Genomic DNA, 21,985 nt, shown 5'->3' with positions numbered 1-21,985 from the left:
ACAACCCGGGACAAAGCTGCCTGCGGAGGAGCAAGCAGCGCGCGCCATGCCCGAGGAAGAGGGCATGCCCTGGAGATGCCACGAGGAGCCGCGGGGGCTTGGGGCAGCCCAGCGAGCCCGCCCCGGTTCCCAGAACAATTCCCAGTTCCCAGTAGTGCAGGAGCCACTGGTGCCATCTGTGGACGCAGGGACTGGGAAACACAAACAAAGGATGTTTTCACTTCCAAAAACTGCTTGCGTGGAAATAGTAGTGGGCTAGCTTATTTAGCTCCGCTACCCGTATGTTAAAATAGACGTGGGAAAAGCTGCAGAAAATGCAGGAGGAGCAGCGGGGCAGTGTTTGGAGGGGGGAGAAAATAGCTGGGCTTGAATTCTTTAAATCTCCCGCTGCCTTTGGTGGGTTGAGGGAGGACAAAACGCAAGTCCCTTGCAGGGAGAGAGGGTGCAGGATGCTGCCGAGGCTATCGGAGGTGAAATTATGAGATAGGCACGTGCTGGCGTGGACCCCTGGAGGAAACGACCAGGAAGGGCTGGATTCTCTCTCTCTTTGGACAAGCCTTGATGCAGCTCTGGAAGCTGTCCTTTGGCTAAAAGCAGGTAACTGGGCTCACTGGGGGACACGTAACCGGGTATTTGCGCTTTGCAGAGGGAGTTTCCGTTCCCTTTTTTCTGAAAGCAGAATCCCGTAGGACCTTTTTTTGCTGCGAAAGCAAAATGCCGAAAGAAAGAGTGGCTTTGCCCAGGAAAACGCTGGAAGCTTTTGCTTGGACTGCTTCCCTTGGAATGGACTCCCACCGCTTAGGAAATCTTCTAAAAGGGAAGCATTGCTACCTTACGGAATATCCCAGGTTGGTAAGGGACCCACGAGGATCGTCGAGTCCCACCTCTACGTGCTCTGCTGCGTTATCCGCCTGCAGAGCAGGGAAGGGCTGCTGTGCCGAGTCAGGCTGCGACGTGCCTCGCTTGGAAGCAGCTAATTTGCCCCTGCTGAGCATCCCTCTGCTCGCACACTCGTTCTTCGTGCCACCCAAGTGCTCTGCTGTGAAAAGGGTTGGTAACATCTCCAGCGGGGGGCTGCATGACTCCAGGGAGCGCGGCACAAGCCAGCTGCGGAGGACCTTCATGTGGAGGTCCCATTTTTATCACTCAATGTCATCCTGAGCACAAGCTGCATGTGCAAAACAGCTTCTTTGTGAAAGCTTTTTTCTGAGTTACACATGGAAGAATTTTTCCTCGCCGTTGCCTTCCTCAGAGGTAAGAGTAAGAGGTCCTGACACCTATTTTGTTACTCCTTGTTTGATAAACGCTGGGACTGACAGTGCCAGAACATGTCCTGTTGTCCTCATCCGCCCCCGCTTCTGCACCGAGCATCCCCTCGCTCCTTTTTTTACGCCAAGCCCCGCTCTCTCTATTTGAAGCCCTCCTTAGGCATCGTCCTGTCAGCTCAGTGGGCAGGCCAGAGCACGTGGAAGGAATTTAGGGAGTTTTAGAGGGGACCTCGGTCAGTTTGGGATTTCAGTAGTTACTCGGTCTTGGAAGAGAGGACCTGCAAGGGACGCTGGAGCTCCTGAAGTGGGTGCTGGGGACACCCGGACCTTGCAGGTGAGCATCTCCAGCGTGTGAGCTACACAGTGCGTGGGCACGGTCCTGCTCGGCTGTAAGGGAATTATCAGCTTGAATCCCTTTTCTTTCCGCTGACTCAGCGGACGGGAGCAGCTCTTAGAGCATCTCGGAGCTGTTTGACCCCCTGCGGTGAGTCCGAGCCCGGACTGGAATAGCCTCTGGAGTTAAAGGGTAGGAGAACGCCGTAGGAGCTGATCCCCTGCTGGCAGGGTTGGGCTGGACTTTTGGGAATAAAAAAGTCATTTCCCAGCTCGTTGCTGGGAAGTGAATTGTTTTTGTTAGCTTGCATCAGAAACTGAGTTTAGCCCTGCTCTTCACAAACCTGCTTTAAGTGCACGGCACTAAGTGGCATTGGGGGATATTTGACTACACCAGTCTGCTCTTCTGATCTCCTCTCTTCCCTATTTTGCTAAATTTGCCCATTTTCTTTTACTGTCCCTTTCAGTGTCCACTGAAAAGCTTTTGCCTTCACCCCTTCGTACCAAAACCATCACAAGGTGCTTTTATCTCCCCCTCTCCGTACAATTACAAGTGCACAAACCTAAAATTCCGTCCTTGCAGTGGGATCATGAAATCTTTGCCTCGCCCTCTGCGCTACGACAGGGTTTAATTTCACTTTTTTTTATGACTTTCTTGCTAAATAGAAAGCTAGACGCGGGCCTCAGGTTTTTTCTTTTGTTGCTTTTTTCCCCCCGTGCCCGTCCTGCCCTATCCCACTGCAGTCAGCATTGTAACTCTGGCGTGCTCCTTCGTTTCCAGCTGTGCTTCGCATCTGCTTTTCCAGGGGATTAACGCGCCGGGCGGCCTCTGTACTCAAATGAGACGAACAATTCGGAGCTCTGCAGCAGGGGCAGTTCGTGGCCCCAGCTGGTTGTGTCGCCACTTCTACGCCACGCGTCGCCTGCGTCAGCCTGGGAAACTTTCTGCTCCGAGACATCGCGGAGCTCTGGTTCACCTTTTGCGTTGTCCGAACGTCCAGCGGCCTCCGGCATCTCCTCGATGGCGTTGAGGGGTGCGGAGGCACGAGGAATGCCTTCTGCCCGACGGACGGCGCCGCGTCTTCATCACGTCAGCCCTCTGCCCACACCAGGTTGGGGCGTGGCACCCTCGGACGATCTCCGGTGGTGTGTTTCTGTGTTAGGCTGCTGCTGTAGGAGCCTCAGCGGCAATATTCAGCTCCCGTAGTGCAGGAGAATGAGCTTAAGTAACCGCGCTGAAAGCAGGTTTTAGATGGCACAATAGAAGGGCGGACAGTGTGGGAAATAATGATGGTACAGGCAGATGAATGAAGGAAAAAAGAGACGGGGATGAGAGCTTTGAAAAAAAGAAAATAGGGAAGCAAGTGGATATAATTGGACGGAGAGGGGGAGATGAAAGCAGATCGTGATGTTTCTGGGACCAAGGGGCGAAGGTAAAAGCTTTTCAGTGGGCACCGAAAGGAATAGCGAAAGAAAATGGCCAAATTCAGCAGAAGAGGGAAGAGAGGAGGTCAGAAGAGCAAACTGGCGTAGTCAAATATCCCCCGATGCCATTCAGGGCTGGGCGCTTCACTCCTGCCCTCTCCCAGCCCCGCTAACACGTCATGCTCAGGGCCCCCTGGGGCTGTAAATTCTCCATCCCTGGTCCCTGCTGGGGGGAGAAGGAGAGCTCGGCTGGGTTTTCATTTCCAGGAGGACGTAGCTCTCGTGATCCCCCGGGGAGCAGAGGAGCCCTCCTGGGCTCCGCAGCCGCTCTCCTGCGTCGGCTGTGCCCTGCTCTGCCTTGAGCCTTCTTCTTGCTGCTCTCCTCCGGCCCAGCACCCTAAAAGCACAACGCCCCGACCTGCCTGTCGTACACGGGACCCTGATAACACCTCTCTCGTCCAAACACACCCATCTTTGGGACGTAAGGGCAGGTTTAATCCCACCTCCAGCGTCTCCATGCTGGAATTTCCCCCGTCTCCAGCAGCTATAGCTCAGGGACGTAGCTTCACCCTACCCAACCACGTTTATTTTGCTTTTCCAAGCGATCCTTACTCTTCCATGCGCACTTCGGTGAGCACAGGCATGTTGAGGCTCTCTGCGGCAGACATCTGCCACTCGCTTTCCTGCCGCGGCCAGCAGCGGTGAGGCTCTCGGTTAAAGGCCGGCGGTGCTTAGCAGAATAACCAAGGACGGAGCGACATGAAAAAAAAAAGAAATTTAATTTGTTTTTGTTAGTTTTCTTTAAAGAAAAGACGGCAGCAACAACTCGTGTTTCAAAGACCGGAGGAGTCGTTTCGCACTAAATATGTCGATCCGCCCGGATGCCTCCCTGTAGTCTCGAAAGACCTCCAGGAGCCCCAGCTCACCGACGGATAACACATCAAAGCAGCGTCCGTGGGACTTGGCCAACAGGCACGCAACGTGCAGATGGCACGGGAGGGGGGTCGTGGGGCTCTGAGCCCGTGCCCAGGGAATGGGACTGCCGTGCTGAGAGGCCATCTGACCAGCTGCCTCCTTTTGGATGGCTCCTTGCATCAAAGGTGACCTGAAACGCTTTTAATACGGTAAAAGAAACAACAAGAAAAAAAAGCTAAAGCTTAAAAATCCCAAGCCTGGTTCTAAGGCTGTTGGTGCGGGGCTGAAAAGTCTCTTCTAAGGCTTCCGTCTCTGCAGGGCAAATAAATTACCTTCAGAGCATCGGTTCCTGCAGAAACCCTCACCTTTGTAGCGGAGGTGCTTTAGGGGCACCAAATAAAGCTGCCTCAGGCTACGGAGGTTGGGCTCTGGCCGCAACTCGGCGGCGAAACCGGGATCCGCAGCCGGCGAGGCTGCCTCCGCCTGCGCCCCGAGCACCGGGCGCCCCGGGTTCAGCTGCCTCTTACCCGAATCAGGATCTGAATCGGGATGAGGGAGCAGCTCCTCGTGCATTTCCAGCTGAGGTTTGTCAAAGCAACGTGCCGCTTTGGCCGAGGATGGCCGCCTTGGTCAGGCTGCCCTCCCCAAAGCGATGTTCTCTTTGCCTTTCCATTTTTCTCACGATCAGGTGGAAGTGAGCCCCGCGCAGGCAGGCAGGGGGGATGTGAGCAGCGTCCCCGTGGTGCTGGGGGCAGCTGGACAAGGACGAGGACCGGCATCTCCTTCCAGCCCAGCCCAGGGGCGAGAAGCAGTCGGGCTGGTGCACAAGCTGAAGGCGTAGCTGACGCAAACTTAAATCGCTTTTTAATCGTCGGTAGTGCGGAGTCCAGCAGGACCCCGAGGCGGTGCCTGGACGAAAAGCAGATGCCTGCCGGCTCGGGAGTCTTGAAAACACTCCTGCTTTTGCCAGCGCTGTTTGAGGCTTTCGTCTGCCAGCCAGGTCGCATTCCAGCCCTACATCCGTCTCCTCCGGGGACGGGCCCAGCAGGGGGATGGCGTTACCTCCACGTTGAGCGCTGGCGTGGCGAAAAAAACCCCGCAGGGCTTCTGGTGCTCGCGGCGGCTCCTGGGATCAGAGCTGGAGGAGCCGAGCTCCCCACCTCGCTCCTGACGGCTCTGTGGTGCGCAGCGGCACCTCCGTGAGCTGTGCCGTGTCACTCAAGAGGTTTGAGGTGTGGGCCGTGCCGCTCGGGAGGTTTGGCCTCTGTCCCTCGCCTGGGAGCACGAGCAAAGCGGCGCGTGCCGATCACGGGCATGGCACATCCCACCTGGGGAACGACGGTAAAGGAGAGAGGCAAACTGGCACCGGGTCTCCTTCGATGCCAGATACCAGTTCTTTAAAGGCTGGGGCTTTTATTTTTGTGCTTTTTCTCTTTTTTTTGTTAAACAGCAGCTTGCTCAGGGACGGATATTGTGACAGTACCTCTAAAATCCTTCAGCTGCTTGAATCGCTCCAAGGAGCCAGGCAATAAAAGAGCTGGAATAAAACGTATCCCACGATGTCCTTCGCTTCTGCTGACAACTGCAGTTTGAATTACTGGTGCAACCTTTTAGCATAGCTAGCTTGTAAAAACTAATAAAAAATAAAACGGAGTCGTAACAGCTCCTTGCCACCGCTGCTCTGAGGGGGAGCAGAGAGCGAAGCGGCCTTTCTTTTCGGCTGAGCTGCAGTAATATACCCTCACTGCTGCTAATGTTGTTTTCTGATCCCTGGCATTAATGCATCTTGTAATTTTCACATTATGTTACACAGTGGTTATGGGAGAAGGGGCTTTGCTTTTATCGTCGGGTATTGTTTGTCCCACGAGCACCCTAACGTTGTTCAGAGCTTGCATTAGAATTACGCTCCGAAATACCGAGCTGGCAGGGGAGAGGTTGGTTTGGGTGATGCAAATTTGGGCATCCTGTTTAGTGGGGGCTAAAGGTTTTGTGCCATTTCTGCGTGTTCTGAATTTTTAGGTCCCACGTGTCTTGGGTTTCAGGGGCCCAGAATAACTGGGGTCCCCGAAAATGTTGCCAGAGCTCGGTCGGGGAGCCAGCCGGGGCTGTGTGTGGTGTCGTTCAGCCCCGAAGCGTGGATATTGTGGGGCACGGAGAAGCGAAATCCTCAGCTGCGGCTGTTGGGTAACATCTTCGCTCGTCGTTTCCGAGGAACTCTGGAAAGGGCTTTGCAATCCGGGGAGGAATCGGGGGTGTAGGGGTCACGGCTCGCAGTTCCCGTTTCTGCAAACATCTCGGAGCCTCGCGCAGCTGGAAACGCGCCACGTCCTGCGGCTTGCCAAGCGAGAAGAGCTCTCCACGGGGTATGTTTACTTCTTTGGAGCTCAGAGATGCAGGAACTGGGAAGGGTTTCGCCAGCTGAAGTGCAGAGGATGGAGGCAGCTTTTAAAAGCAGCTGCCAGTCCCGTCGCCGGAGCCCAGCACCGAGCCGAGATGCTCCTGCTCCGCTTCGCTCCCCGCGGGGAGCGCCGGCAGAGCTCGGGCTGCGAGGATGGAAAGCATTAGCGAAAATAAGGGTGGGAAGAGGGAGATTTGGGAACTCTGCTCGTGCTCCTCGCCAAAACTGCGGCCGGCCAGAACTGAGAACTGTGTAGGAGTACAGGGGCAGGATGCGGATGGCCCCGATGGGCAGCGCTGAACCAAAAGGAGATGCCGCCCGCTGCAGAGGCATCCGCTGCTGAACGGCTGTCCTGCAGCCTTGGACCTCGGGTAGCTAAAGGTACTGTCTTTTGGGTCAGTTTGCTGTGCGTTTAGCTGCTCAGAGCAGGCGTTGTTCGCAGCAGAAGCGTGGCTGAAGTGGGATTTGAGCCTGGCTGAGGAAACGTTGGGAATTGCAGGGCTTGGGGCTGGAGCTGGAGGGAGAGCTCGTGGTGCATCGCGGAGCAGCTCGGGCTGGGCGGCTCGCGGTGCTCCCCTTTGACCTTGGCCCTTAAGGAATAAAGTTGACTTTTTTTTTTTTTTGGTGGGAAACAGTCGAAGGGATGTGGTTGCCAGGTGCTGTCATGGAAATGTTGTCTGGTAAGGGAGCTGAGAACGCCCGCGAGCCGCCTTGGAGCTGGCGGAGCGCGGAGCTGGCGACCCACATCTCGTCCTGCTTAGCTGCAAGGAGCTGGAAATATCCCTTCTCGTGGCTGTCTGGCGTAGGGAGAGCCGTCAGCAGCGGTATTTGTGAAGCGTGCTGGTCGTTTACTGCAGGTCTACAGCTCTTACAAAGCTGAGCAGCCTTTAATTAGGGGAGCCCTTCGCTCCCTTTCCGAGCCTCTGCCACGCTGAGGAGCGCGCAGTGGCAACGGGGCATTGTAGCACCCAAGGAGGTGTCCTTTGTCTTGGTCCTCTCATGTTCCCCTTGGGGTCAGTCCCGTGGGAGCACTCGGGCTGCAGGAATCTTTTCTGTTTTGAAGTGGCCTGGAAGGAGAGTTTTTGCCAACATGCTATTCGGCAGCGTCTCTTGCACGATGCCTCGAGGCGATGGGTAATGTGTTTCTTAAGTCCATGTGGTTTAGTTTGTGTTTTTATATTAAACAGGAGAGGAACCCTCGAGATCAACACTTAGAGAAAGAGGAACAGAAGAGGAGGAGTTGATGTGATGCAGGACAGCTGCGAGCCAAGAAGCGGTGCACAAGGTAAGGCGTAAACGAGCTTTGCAGCGCCGGTCTGCTCCGTGCCCGACTTGAAACTAGTTCTTCCCTTGCTGTGTTTTAACACCACGTACCAGAACCTCACTGCGGTTTTCCAGCACCGTTCTCCCTTCTCACCATACACATTAAAGTAACGGTGAGAGATTGGGAAAGCTTGTAAGAGTTGGGCAGTGTCACCATGGAGTCTTAGTCGACCCCTTATATTCGTTGGCCGTCCACTCTTTCATTCAGTCATTTCTTATTTACTCAAAGTCCTCGCCAACTGCAGCTGGCAGAACCTCAGGGGAAGAAGCAGTGTTTCACAAGGTTCTGATTCCAGCAGTTTAAATTCTGGTTTTAAAAGAAGCACTGGATGCTGCTAAAGGTCTGAGCTCGCTCGCTTGACGTCTGCGTGCCTCAGGACCCGAATCCTGGCACACAGCAGGGAGGTGAGGATCTGAAACCACGTGCGTGATCTGAAAATTTTTCTTCTTTAGTTTCGTTCGCTGAGCAGATTTTTGTCCCAAAAAGCTTTGTAACCGAGGTAGGTCTGCCGTGTAAGGGTTAGTCCATGGGCTGCTGATGCTGGGGCGTGTGGTTGACAGGGGAGAGCGGGCAATCGCACCGCAGAGGCTGGAGACTGCTGCCAGCAGCACGTTTCTCCTCCACTTTTCCTGTCGCTCCTGTAGTGGAGCCCGAGGATGGGAATTTGGGTCCCTCGCTGAGAGGCAGACCCTGGGGTATTGTCAAAACCGCTGATTTTGAGCGATTTTCAGAGCGTCGTGCTCCGCCAGATGGACGCGAGGGCCCCGAAAGGCGGCTGTGTCCTAGGCAAAGCTGTTCGCTCCAGCTCCAGCCGCCTGGAAATTGCACGTGGATTGTCACTGGGAGCCGCCACGGTTAGGTTTGGCTGCCAGATCCAAGTCCTGCTCCTAGGAAAACCTGGCTGCAGTGTCACGGCCCAGACAGCAGGCAGCAGACTGGGTGCTCTGGAGGTCCCGTTTGGCCTTGAACTCTACAAATCTGTGGTTTTTCACAGCTGCAGCCCTGCTGACACGGGACCAGTTCAAGCCCCTGGTTTGACTTGCTGTCAGAAGATCTCTCCGGGAGCTCTGTGTGTCCTTGTGTGTCGTGGTCGGAGCATCTGCTCCGGGTGTGCTTGGCTTGAGCTGCTTCCAGCAGACTTTGCAACTGCGCTGCTGGTTTCCTCCAGGAAATCCAGCCCTGCAGGATGGTGCTTAGCTCACGGGATCGTGGCGATCGAGCCATAATGGTGCTCGTTTAAGCTCCCTTCTTGTTGTTGAGTTACCTTTTTGTTTTGTTTGGTGTCTTTTTAGCTCTCTCCCTGCCCCCAGCTGCCTGTCTGCGTACATCTGGGGCGGGAGAGGAGGTTCTGCCTTGTTGGAGTGAAAGAGTAAATCCTTTTTGATTTATTCCAGAGCAGCCCTCGAGCTCAGCTCCCGTGAGAGCCTGCTGACTTGGAGTTCAAAAGCTCTCACTTCTTTGAGGCCAGGCTCTGGTCTTCCATCTTGCCTCAAAGTTAAACTGAAAGAGAAAAATCTTTTCTTCTTTAAAAAAAGAGGGGAGAGAAAATCAGCGTGCTGGGTAAGGGAATCAGCCCTACCTGCGGCAGGAGGGAATGCCGGCGTACAGAATTTCAGGTTAAAATCTGGTCGGTTCGTGTCGGCTTTATTTTCAAGGACCTAGCACGTCGTTTAGGAAGTGTTTCGCCGCGATAAATACTTCCTTCCCAAGCAGTGCGCTTGGCTGGCTGAGATCCAGCCCGTGAGCCTACATTAAAGCATCTTTGGTGTTTAAAGCCCTAGACGACAGTGGTACTTCTGATCCCTAATTTCCTGCAGATCTGCTGATAACAAGGTCTGATAGCTCGGCTCGGGCCGGGTTTCGCACGTGCTCGCTGCCAGCTTTGGTCTCTGCACCGAATTTCACTGCAGGCGGGAGCGCAGCTCACCATCGCCAACAGGTTTTTTAGGAAGAAACACGAAAAGATGGGCAGAGGACATCTCAGGTGAACATTTTAGACCTCACATCCGCATTTTGTGTTTCTTTCTGCCCACCCTGGGCCTTTCGAGGTGGAAGCTAAGCTGCTCAGATCCGAGCTCGAGCACGTATGGCATGCAATGCAACCTTAAGTGGGGCTGTCTGATGCTAACGTCATCCTGTGGAGCAGTATTAGCTCTGACCAGCAGTTGTTGTTCGTATCAGATGGCCGTCTTGACATTGCAGAGGGGTCGGTTGCCACCTTAAAATGCCTGATACGCTGGGCACTAGCAATGAATATGGACTGTGAAGCCCCGTACTGATGACAGGCTGTGCACTCGGAGATGCAGACAGCTATATGTCATACATAGATATATGTATAGTGCAAAATAAGTATGTTAGAGGTATTATATGCTAGCTGTCTCCCTTAGGACCCTTCTTAGCCTGTATTTATGCAGTCGTTGCTACAACTGTGTTTGGAAGGGCAGGGGTAATAGCCAGAAGACCTTTAATATATGGGACCCTCCTTTTAAAACCTGCTTTTCCCTGAGCAAGGTGACCTTGGCTCTGCTTCTAATGGGGGAAAGCAGCAGTGCGGTGGAAAGCAGATGCTGGTCGGTGCCGTGAAGGCTTGGTCGGATGCCAGCAGAAGATAAAACCCAGGCTGGGTCGGTCTGCAGCTCCGACTGCAAGTGGGGTTGTCAGGCTTGCCCTGTAAAAATCTGTGCGCTCTTCCCAAGTTGTATATACTGAGTATATCCCTGGGAGGTGTGTATCATTTTATTTATTTTATTTTTATTTAAATAACCAGTGATGGTGTGGCACAGTGGGAAGAAAAACAGCCTCCTTGCCTGCCTCCAAGGACCACAGTGAGTTGGGCAGTGGGTACTGGCTAACCTGGCAGAGTAAGTGACAGCTAAGCTAGCCCTTACAGGCGTGGGAGAAATCCCGCACGATGTTTTGCAAGCCATTCTTATCAAACTTACCGTTTTCAGAAACTATTCCAAGGTTTTATGGCCTGTGGAACGCGGGCTTGTGTATGTGTGGGAACGCCCCGGTGTTTCTGCCCCCTTTCAGGAAAAACACCTCCAGAAAGCCAGCTGCAACTGCAGTCACTGCCTGGGACGGCTGCGTACAGAAAATCCATTCGGCTCCGGTTACGACACACAGCCAGGTAATGTAGGCTGGCTCTCTTTAGTCCTGTCACCACTTCTCCTGCTCTTACTTCAGCAGAGCAAAACCACACACAGACCTTCCCCCGCAGCCCCGCGTCCTGAGCCAGCGATGAAGCAGGAGAACGTTTTTTTTTCCCAAATCGAATTTGAAACCTGATGACTGGGCCGTTCTTCAACAGCTTCCAACTTAACAATAAAGAAACTTCGCAGAGCACTTGGCAGGAGCCTCTGTACATAATTTAGATCATAATCAGATGCATTAACACATTTTAGATGGATCTCATGGGGGCCGAGAAGACGAGGTGTGCTGGGTAATTTCTTCCCAGATTCCTTCACCTGATTGTTTATTACTCTGGGGGACTTCATTTGTGGCCCAAATGTCACCAGCAGAATCCTGCTGCTTCGTGCGGCTGCATTTAGAGGAGCTCGGAGCCCGGCTCCAAATCACCTAATTGGCATTATCGTCACTCTTTCCGTCTGTGCCTGTGTCAAAGGGGGGGGTGGAGAGAGAGGCGAGAGGAACAAAAGCAGGGACGCTCTTCTGCAAATTGTTGAGTTGCTCCTGTGCCTGCGGCTCGGTGGGAGGGAAGGTGACGATTGTGCTCGACGAGCAGCGTGCTTCACGCTGAGCACAATCAGCTCCGCTTCCAGAGAGCTGCACGGGGGGAAGCTCTCCCCCCCCACCTTTTCATTTCGGCTGTTAAACATAAGCAGCTCTGATTTTCATAAAGCTCCCGAAAGCTTTCCGGCACTCCGCGCGAGGAGACGATCGGAGATCGCTCACGTCGCTTCGTCGTTTTGTCAGGAATCCACCCGTGCCAAGAGCGTCCGTGTTGTGAAATCTTCCCTTTGACAGAAAATTCTGTTGCTGCTTTGATAAAACGATGTTCTGCGTTTCTTTCCGCTCTGCTGGGTTGTATTACCCCCTCCGAAGGTGGGAAGAGAAGTTCCCTGATGCTTCAATGTCTCCTTTGTACATGCTGAAGCAATAACCCATCCCACGTGTTTCGTGGGCATTTATTCATCATTAAATGCTGTCAGCTAGCGTAACGTCACAGTTCACATCCCTCCCCTGCCGTGGGCTGTCAAGGCCAGGCACGGGTGAAGTGCCAGGGCTGACAGCCTGCTCCCCAGGGTGCAGGGCCACTGCGACCAGCTGGAAAGCCCCAGGGCTTTACTGGTCTTGTGGCACAGCACATTTGGTGCACCCACCAAAAACCGTGTGGCCAAAACGGTTTTGGGAGCAGAAGATCCACTGGAGGCCAGAGGAGGAGGAGCACTGACGTCTGTTCGGCTGGCTTGCTCTTTTTTGCTTCGTTTTTCCTTAGCAGTTGTTTATCAACAACCTTTCCCCAGGAAATGATGGCACTGGGCATCCTGGATTAGCAGAGATTTTAAAGGGAGTTTCACGACAGAACATAACTAGGATGAAAAGTTGGATGAAGAGTTGGATATCCTTAAAAATCGGAGGTGACTGGGCTGTTGACTTTATTTTTTTTTCCTTTTTTTTCTTTTTTTTGTTGAAAATATCCCTCGTCCTTCACTATTTACACCCAGTTCACGTGCAGGCTCCTTGCTTCCAGTGCCCAAATGACCAGCTGTGACTGATGTCCTCTCCTGAGGTCTCCTGCAGGTACGTGCCCAACTTGTCTTGGTAAGGGCTGGGGGATGTTGCTGCAGCTGGCACAGCTCTGCTCCTGCTCTGCTTTGGCTGGGGCACAGATGCTCTTGCTTGGCTAGGCTGCGGAAGGGCTCTGAGCTTGCCAGGACAACGAAGGAAAAACAAGCGTTTTGTTTTCCATTTGCTTAAGATCTACTTGGGTTGGACTGAAGAAATATTGATTCCTGACCTCCCTTTGTACCAGAACACTGCGCCTGTTGAAACAATTGCTCAGCTGAAACTATTGGATTACCTCTCGCTAAAGCAGTATTAGATTTGGGTTGCTGTGTTGTCAAAGCTGGGAAGATAACAGCTTGTTCTAGCCTTTTGTCTCCAGATAGCATAGCACGAAGGAAGCTGCTGTCGGGGGGGCTGCATCTCTGCCTTCTGAGAGCTGGAAGTGCCACAGCTTACTTGGAGTGGGACCTGCGTGGCCTCCACCTGCCTCTTTCCTTTATATCCTGCACGTGGTGCTTAGCTGCATGAGGTTTTTTTGTTTGTTGAAGACCTGCCAGGTGCTGGATCACAGCTGTTTTCCATCGCATAGGTTGGGTAGCCCCGTACCACTCATATCTGGAAAAGAAAAAAGTGGTGAAACTTTTCCAGCAATTTTGTCCGCTTTCATACATTCTGAAATGCAACACGGAAAGTATTTCTTCTCTGCTGCATGGTTCGCTCTGCGAGGCATGGCTGGTCCTTCTCCTTTATGGTGAGAACAGCACAACTGCTGCTGAGCAGGGGAATGCGAGGAATTTAGGTTCTTTTCCTCAAATTCAAGTGAGTATACTGTACATATTCATGGCATGCTGCTCAGGTGTCGTGAGGAAGGGCGCAGACTGAAATAAGGGAGAATGGGAAAGCTAACACGCAACTTCCATCCACCAGAAGAGTTTAAGAAAGGGCATTTCTTACCTGCATCAGGCAGTAGGGTGCTGGCTGTTGTGTATGTGTGTGGTTGCCCCCCACTGGTTGGAATTGGGATGACCTCCCCATATCAAAGACTTTCCTCCCACACCCCAAAGACCAGCGTGTTTCTTCAGGTCGACTTCGGAGAGAGTCGGGAGCACTTTGGGTGCCCGATGGATTGTTTAGAAGCAGTCGATGTGACTGATCAGCCTTGATCTGCAAAGTCACCCCCGACAAGAGGGGAATTGTGAGCTGGTGCCGTTAGGAGGAGGAAGAAGGATTGTCCGGGGTCAAGGCATGGACAGAAGCCAGCTCTTCATTAAACATGGCCAAGGTTTGCAGAGGGGCGTGGGTGCTTGCAGCGGGGTAGCTGGGGCTTCCAGAGGCTGTAAAACACGTTTTTTGCTCTGAGCTATCTGTCAGCAAGGTCTGGTGACCTGTGGGGCACCTTACACCCCAAAATTAGCAGCCCAGCCCTTGCCTGAAGCCTACTCGTTGAGCAGATTAGGCTTGTGGTATGCATCAGGCTGGGAAGTATGTGGCAGCGTTAATTACAAAATCATTCGCTGACCTTCGGTTTCACAAAAATAAATCTAAAAGTAAGTTTACCAGCACTTAAATGACTGCTCCCATCGAGCTGCAGAGGTTTAGAGAATTAAGGGAAGAGCAGCCAGCACCTGGCACTTCCAGCCTTGAGTGTTGCGCTGTGCCCCTGAAGGCTGCTGATGTAAAACCAGCTACCGGCGTTGTTTTTCTGCTGGATCAAGACCTGTGAAATCAGGAAGACAGCCTTGTGACTTAATAGACCATAAAAGGATGAAAACTGTGCTCTCCGCTTTGAAACTCCTTCAAAATGGGTGTGCTAGGAACTATAGATTTTTGTCGGCCGTGGATGTCGGTGAGACAGCTGTTAGAGCAAGCTGAAAGGGAAATGGAACTGAAGAAAGCTTTCAGCTGTGGAGAAACTCAATAGTTGTGCTTTCCAGTGAGAACCAGAGAGCTGAATTCCTTGATTTCCTTTCAGGAACCAGTACCGAGTTTTCAGAGGGATAAAGCTTTTTCTTTCCTTTTTTTTTGGTCACTTAGTGACACCTTGAATTCAAAGGAAGTGTCTGACCCATTCTTTTTCCCTCCTGCTGAAGTAACCAGAAGGAATCCAGTTTAGGATATGCACACCTTGTGTGCGTCTCTGTGCGCTGGATACATGAGAAGATTTGGGGAAATGATTATGTAGTGGTTGAGCAGAGAGATGGCAGGAGAGGAATCCTGAAAGGAGCGTCTCTTAAAATGTCTCTTGACTTTGATCCAGCCCATCGAATCACACATTGTTGTTCTCGTGAATGGTTATCACCTCCTGCAGGCATCAAGTCTTACGACAACTGGAGCACCTTGAATTTTAACGTGCAATTGGTGCATGTGTCTTAATTGACCAGGTGCGTTCCTCTCTCAACCTGTAAACCTTAGAGGAGAGGAAAATGCTGAGATTTCCCCGTCTCCATTCACCAGTTTAATGAAGAGCTTATGAAGAGTTTTTTTCATTATACATTAGAGCCTTATCCATTTCAGATAACTCCAGGAACAACCTGCAACTTCTCTTTGGCATTTGTTTAACTGATGGAACAAGCCTTGTTGGAAGGGACCTCTGGAGGTTGGCACAACTTGCCCACGATATGCCCGTGCTATTCCCAATCACCTTCTCACCCTCCATGGCCACGGGAAAGGCTCCCAGGAGAATTCTCCATCCATCCCTGCCCCAGGCTGGTGCTGGCATCCCTCGCCGGCTGCCTTGCCCTCCTCTTCAGCCCTACAGATGTTCTCGAGTGAGCTTCTGTTGTCAAAGTTAGTGCTTGGAAACTTACTGCGGATAACCTTGGCTTCTTCTTGACTTGGCTGCTCACACGCTTTCATTGCCTTCGCTAATAAAGCCTTTACAATTGCTTAGAGACACTTGAGGTTGTTAGCGTTTAAATAAAGGGATTAATTTCGGGCATCCCGCCGCTAAACTTGTACATCCTAATTTTGAGAAAGTCTGTTTTCCTTCTGAGGTGCGAACAGGCTCTGAAAAAAAACAGTTAACTGGTATCAGCTCAATGGACTGGAACTCCTCGTGAGGAGCCGCTGGGCTCCTCTGCATCGATTTACGCTTGCCGGGCGGTGGAAACAATTACCTTGGCTCTGTGAAGAATAAATAGAGAGGGGTCTTGGCCATGAATACAGGAAGGTGCGCCAGGAGTGCCTGCCCTTTAAACCCACTACTGCTGATGATTTTATTGATGATTCTGAGTATTTTAACCTTTCCGTGCCTTGATTCCCCTGCCTGGAAATTGTTTGCGTCTTCCTTTTGGGGTTTTTGAGGACTGCTTAGCTATAACGTACAAAATGCCGTCAAGGTAGGGTGCCAAATGAATACAAACTGTTTTATTTTTAGCGCCTTTTGAAATCTTGGACTTTTTGTTCTCCCTTTTATCTGTCTCTCTCTTTAATCACGCAAAATGGAAATAAACCCAATCACAGCTGTTGCTGGAAAAGAATCATTAGGCCCATCCAGCTGGCTCTCTCGGGGCCAGCGTGGGATTGTTCCCTCTGCTGCCTTTCAGAAGTACTTTTATCTCACTTAGTCTTGTGTGTGGAGTGATGAGGGTCTTTCTTTGACGGCCCTCTTCATTGATCCGAATGGGGAGGGCTTCTTATACATGCCTGTAAGCAAACAGACATCAGGCACCACCCAAAGGGACCTGGGTTGGTTTTGGAGCCCCCAGCAGCTGTTCTGGCAGGTCCTGCTGCAAGTTTTTTCTTCGGTTGGGCTGTCTCCCGTGGTGGCATCACTTCCTGAGGATGGGAATGTAGAATCAGAATCATTAAGGTCGGTAAAGACCTCCAAGATCATCTGGTCCAACCATCCCCTACCATCAATGTCACCCATTAAGCCATGTCCCCAAGCACCACGTCCAACCTTCCTTGAACACCCCCAGGGACGGTGACTCCACCACCTCCCTGGGCAACCCGTCCCACTGCCTGACTGCTCTTTCTGAGCAGAAATGTCTCCTCATTTCCAACCTGAACCTCCCCTGGCACAACTTGAGGCCATTCCCTCTGGTCCTACCACTAGTTACCTGTGAGAAGAGGCCGACCCCCAGCTCCCCACACCTTCCTTTCAGGCAGTTGCAGAGAGCAATGAGGTCTCCCCTGAGCCTTCTCTTCTCCAGACCAAACACCCCCAGTTCCCTCAGCTGCTCCTCACAGGACTTGTGCTCCAGGCCCTTCACCAGCTTCGTAGCCCTACTCTGGACATGCTCCAGGGCCTCGATGTCCTTGTAGTGAGGGGCCCAAAGCTGAAACCAGCACTCGAGGTGCGGCCTCACCAGAGCAGAGCACAGGGGGGCGATCACCTCCCTGGCCCTGCTGGCTGCACTATTCCTGACACAAGCCAGGATGCCGTTGGCCTTCTTGGCCACCTGGGCACCTCATGTTCAGGAGAGCATCAACCACCACCCCAGATCCTTTCCCTCTGCTTTCCAGCCACTCTCCCCAGGCGACACGTGGAAGCCACCAAGGGTGGAGACAAGCCTGTGGAGAAGGCCTCCTGCTTGAAGCCTGGACAAAAGTCCTGTCAGCGGCCGCGCCGCGGCTTTCGGTGCCTTCTGAGGCAATTCGCTTGCTTCAGCACCTCGCAGGAAGATGGCATTTTCCTCAGCTTTGCGTGGACTTTTTCATAAACATTTTGGGCCAGCTCCCGTCTCCGGATGAATTTCTGCTTGCGGGTGCTGTGCAGAGCCATTAGGTGCTCTGGTTACTGAGCTGTGAATGTTCAAGGGGGGCTTGGGGGGCAGAGACAAAGCCTGTGCCACCGCTGGTCGGAGAGCTTGGAAAGCCCGAGCAGAAAACATTGTGGGTGTGATTTAGCAGCACATTATTTTCTCCCTCTCAGCAAAGACCCAAGTCTAATTTCAGAGGTCAGAACATGCTCTCACCTGGGCTTTCCAGGCCTTTTATACGGCATTTGAAGGCCATTACATAAAATTAGCTTGCTGCTTGGGGAAAGCTGATATTAGCTCCGTATTAGGACTCCTTTCAGAGCTTTTGATGATCATTTACTTGATGGGCTCCTATTCAAGCTCATAGGGACAAGGTAGAAAATGGAAGACAAATAGCATCTGATGCCGCTTCCCGACTGAGATGAAAATCGGGTGGGCTTTTTGGCAAAATCCCAGGTCTCCTGGGGTATTTTTTGGTGATTTGTGGTATTTTTTGTCTTGTTTTCTGTTGTTGGTATTTGTATTTTAACATGGATTGCTAATGACACCGTCCTAGACAGGTCAGTGGACTGCCTGTAGAGCTGGACTTAATTTTCTTTGCCCAGTCTCCCTGATGGTCCAGACGTGCTGGGAGCATCGGGAGGCAGAGCATGTGATCCTGAAGCAGGCTTAAACTGTAACGCGCATTCAGATCTGCTAAGCAACAGCATTGACACGTTTAAATAAATCTGCCGTTGAGTAATATAGAGTGACATATTGAGAGCAATTAAAAAAAAAAAAAAAAAAGAAACGGCCCAAATTTGGGAAATGACTGGAATGGAAACAGAGCAGAGATGTTACAGAGGACTTCAGATAAAAGAGAGGGAGGGCCAGTCGACAAAAGCAGTGTGTTGGAGAAGCAGGATATCCATCACGAAGGACGAGACAATAGCGGAGGAGCAAATTTATGCTGGAATTGTCTCTTGGCAGTAGGAGCCTTATCATACTTCTCTGCCAACACTGATGGTCGCAGGGATTGAAGAGATTTTCCTGCCTGCTTCAGAGAGGAGCATGTGGTGGGATGTCACCCCGCTTAGAGCAGGTAAGGTGGCAGTTCCTCTTCCTTTTTTTGTTTTTAACAGCTCAGACCTCATACAGGTGAGAATGTACATGACTGATCGCTCCAAAAATGTATTATTGGTGAGAAGCTTTGTTCTGCAAGGGCTCGTGCAACTTCTGTTTTGTAGTGATGAGGGAAAAATTGTTGTGACTAGGCTGTTCTGTGATTCTGATCTGAGTATTTTGCACCAAAGCAGCTGGAAATGGGCACTCAGGAGTAAGGGGATGAAGTGAGTAGATCAGGTTGGTCTACTATAGTTTGTCTATAGTAGACCTATAGTAGTACTGTAGTTTGGTCTATAGTTTGACCTATAGTAGTACTATAGTTTGGTCTACTGTAACCATCCTCGTGCTTTTTTGTTATTTTTATGGGATTCTCTACAGTGGTCAATGTGAGTTATGAGTTTTGTGGCTGTCTGAATGGCTTTGTTCCAAGCTGACGCCTCGTGACTGCATGGCACAGCCACGGTGAAGTTGGGGGCTGTGTTGCTGAGCCCTTCAAAGCGTGTGCTCACAGGCAGCTTTCCCAAGCTCTGGGAACGGCTCCTTTTCTTGGCTGGTTATCAGGTATTTGCTGTGGACACGAGCAGCTTTTGTCCAGTGGATGACAATAGTTAACTTGCACGCTAGCCAACGTATTAAGCTGTTAAGCATAAAAGGGAGGAAGCCGTGCCGTCCTTTGCTATATTTTTGAGATCAATTGCCATTTGTGGCTCCCAGGGAGGAAATATTGAGGCTGCACAGCGTGAGAGATGCTGCCCCTGCCCCCCTGTCCATAATGACTGATGGAAATGGCCAGAAGAGACATTTATGGCTTCCTCGTGTATTAGGACCTCTCAGCAGCTATTCTGCAAGTGGTTCCTGAAGGTGGCATGAGTTACAAGTGGCCTAATCTATGGGATGATGGCTGGGAGGCAGCGTCTTGTGTTGGAAGCAATTGCTTCCTCTATGAGCGCTTGGCTGGCAGTGTCCCACTGCCCATTTCTGGGATGCTTTGAGGATACTTGGCCCCGCTTACCCAGCAAAAGCAGCTGCTGTGCATTGCAGATTGCTACCTGGAGTATTTTTAAGCCTGGTGCATCCCAGCCAAAGCATGTTCAGCCTTCCCAGATGTACCCCCACTGGTAACATCTGGATTCGCTTCACCTTCTGCTGTGACTTGGCAGTGGGGCTGTGCATGGCTGGGATTACTTGGGCAATCCATGGCCAGGATTACTTGGGCAATCCGTGGCCGGGATTACTTGGGCAATCCATGGTCGGGATTACTTGGGCAATCCATGGCTGGGATTACTTGGGCAATCCCTGAAGTGCAGAGCTATCAGCCACGATATCCATGCCACATTTTTGAACACGTAACTTTTGAACCCATCAGCTGTTTTCACTCAAATGAGAGGGATACAGCTCACCGAGGCATTAACTCTGTGCAAATGCCCTAGAAATAGAAGTGAGGCTCTTTACCGGGTTTCGGAGAACCCCATGAAAGCCTGAAGACATCAGACAGTAAGTATTTGGCTTCATTTGGGCGGAGGAGCTGGCCAAGCCGCTTTCCATCATTTATCGGCAGTCCTGGCTATCAGGGGAGGTCCCAGTCAACCGGAGGCTAGCAAACGTGACGCCCATCTACAAGAAGGGTCGGAGGGTAGACCCGGGGAACTATAGGCCTGTTAGTTTGACATCAGTGCCAGGGAAGCTCATGGAGCAGATTATCTTGAGTGTCATCACGCGGCACTTGCAGGGCAACCAGGCGATCAGGCCCAGTCAGCATGGGTTTAAGAAGGGCAGGTCCTGCTTGACGAACCTGATCTCCTTCTGTGACAAAGTGACACGCTTAGTGGATGAGGGAAAGGCTGTGGATGTGGTCTACCTTGACTTCAGTAAGGCTTTTGACACAGTTCCCCACAACATTCTCCTCAAAAAACTGGCTGCTCGTGGCTTGGACTGGCGTACGCTTCGTTGGGTTAAAAACTGGCTGGATAGCCGGGCCCAAAGAGTTCTGGTGAAAGGAGTCAAATCCAGTTGGAGGCCGGTCACTAGTGGAGTCCCCCAGGGCTCAGTACTGGGGCCAGTCCTCTTCAATATCTTTATCGATGATCTCGATGAGGGGATCGAGTGCACCCTCGGTAAGTTTGCAGATGACACCAAGTTAGGTGCGTGTGTCGATCTGCTCGAGGGTAGGAAGCCTCTGCAGGAGGATCTGGATAGGCTGGACCGATGGGCTGAGGCCAACTGCATGAAGTTCAACAAGGCCAAGTGCCGGGTCCTGCACCTGGGGCGTAACAACCCCAAGCAGCGCTACAGGCTGGGAGATGAGTGGCTGGAAAGCTGCCTGGCAGAGAAGGCCCTGGGAGTATTGGTTGATAGTTGGCTGAATATGAGCCAGCAGCGTGCTCAGGTGGCCAAGAAGGCCAACCTGGCTTGTATAAGAAGCAGCGTGGCCAGCAGGTCTAGGGAAGTGATTGTCCCCCTGTACTCGGCTCTGGTGAGGCCACACCTCGAGTACTGTGTTCAGTTTTGGGCCCCTCGCTACAGGAAGGACATGGAGGTGCTCGAGTGAGTCCAGAGAAGGGCGACGAAGCTGGTGAGGGGTCTGGAGAACAAGTCTTACGAGGAGCGGCTGAGGGAGCTGGGATTGTTCAATCTGGAGAAGAGGAGGCTCAGGGGCAACCTTATCGCACTCTACAGGTACCTTAAAGGAGGCTGTAGAGAGGTGGGGGTTGGTCTGTTCTCCCACGTGCCTGGTGACAGGATGAGGGGGAATGGGCTAAAGTTGCGCCAGGGGAGGTTTAGGTTGGATGTTAGGAAGAACTTCTTTACCGAAAGGGTTGTTAGGCATTGGAATGGGCTGCCCAGGGAGGTGGTTGAGTCACCGCCCCTGGAGGTCTTTAAGAGACGTTTAGATGTAGAGCTTAGTGATATGGTTTAGTGGAGGACTGGTTAGTGTTAGGTCAGAGGTTGGACTCAGTGATCTTGGAGGTCTCTTCCAACCTAGACGATTCTTTGATTTTGTGATTCATGTGTGCTGGTGTTCCCAGCAGTACTTGTTCGGGGTACACTGAGAGAGCAGATCTTATTTTTCCCCGAGTGCAATGCTGAGCATTGCAGGGTCTGATAAAAGTGCCAGACTAAATGAATCATCATTCCAGCTGTTTCTCCAGCTAGCTAACGGGACACCGTTAGGTTTGGGAGCACAGTTGGGAAGTGCCTTCGGGCCAGGCTCTGTTCTTGGTGGGTTTTGGGTTTCAAAGGCAGAGGATTTAAAAAAAATACAAAATATAAAACAAAAAACTCACCCATAACTCACCCAAGGAGTTATGCTTTGATGCCTTGGCCTGCAAGGCAGCATTGAAGCTGAAAGCTCTCTTAGTGGGTTTCAACTTACCCAGCCTAAATCCTTCCCTTAGGATTGCTCATGTTGGAACCACAGGCTTTGGCGTGATAATGTTTTCCCCTTTATTTCTCCCTTTTGCAGTTTTTTTGGTGTGAGCAGGCAAGACAGCGGCAAAGCTCTGCAGAGGCTGAAGTTTATGGCACGGTGAGGAGGTGGAGGTGTGGGAAGGGGAAGGCAGGAGGGCCCGAAACGGGGAAGGTAGGATGCAGGCAGCGGAGTAAAGGTGGCAAAGAAAGCGATCTCGGCAGCTGCATTTTGCGCGGCTACTCCTGCATCCTGCAGCTGTTCATTAGAAATTCTGTTTATGCCACAGGGAGTTTTGGAGGCTCTGAAGCTGACACAGTTTTAATAGACAAAGACATTTTGAGTGCAGCACATCTGCTC

The 21,985-nt window shown here is 51.9% G+C and overlaps 1 protein-coding gene across 5 annotated transcripts in view; it reads left to right on the top strand.

Annotated features, from left to right (window-relative positions):
- The window catches only part of EXTL3 (exostosin like glycosyltransferase 3), a 131,560-nt gene that overhangs the window by 71,280 nt on the left and 38,295 nt on the right, over positions 1–21,985 (top strand). For all 5 annotated transcript variants that reach the window (XM_048079417.2, XM_048079415.2, XM_048079414.2 and 2 more), the window contains exon 3: positions 7,527–7,624. The gene's annotated coding sequence lies outside the window, so the exon portion shown is untranslated. The remainder of the gene's footprint in view (positions 1–7,526; positions 7,625–21,985) is intronic.

This window comes from Anser cygnoides, chromosome 3, assembly GCF_040182565.1.
Source record: "Anser cygnoides isolate HZ-2024a breed goose chromosome 3, Taihu_goose_T2T_genome, whole genome shotgun sequence".
In the NCBI taxonomy this organism is placed as follows: domain Eukaryota; kingdom Metazoa; phylum Chordata; class Aves; order Anseriformes; family Anatidae; genus Anser; species Anser cygnoides.
This window is presented reverse-complemented; position numbering and strand designations above follow the sequence as displayed.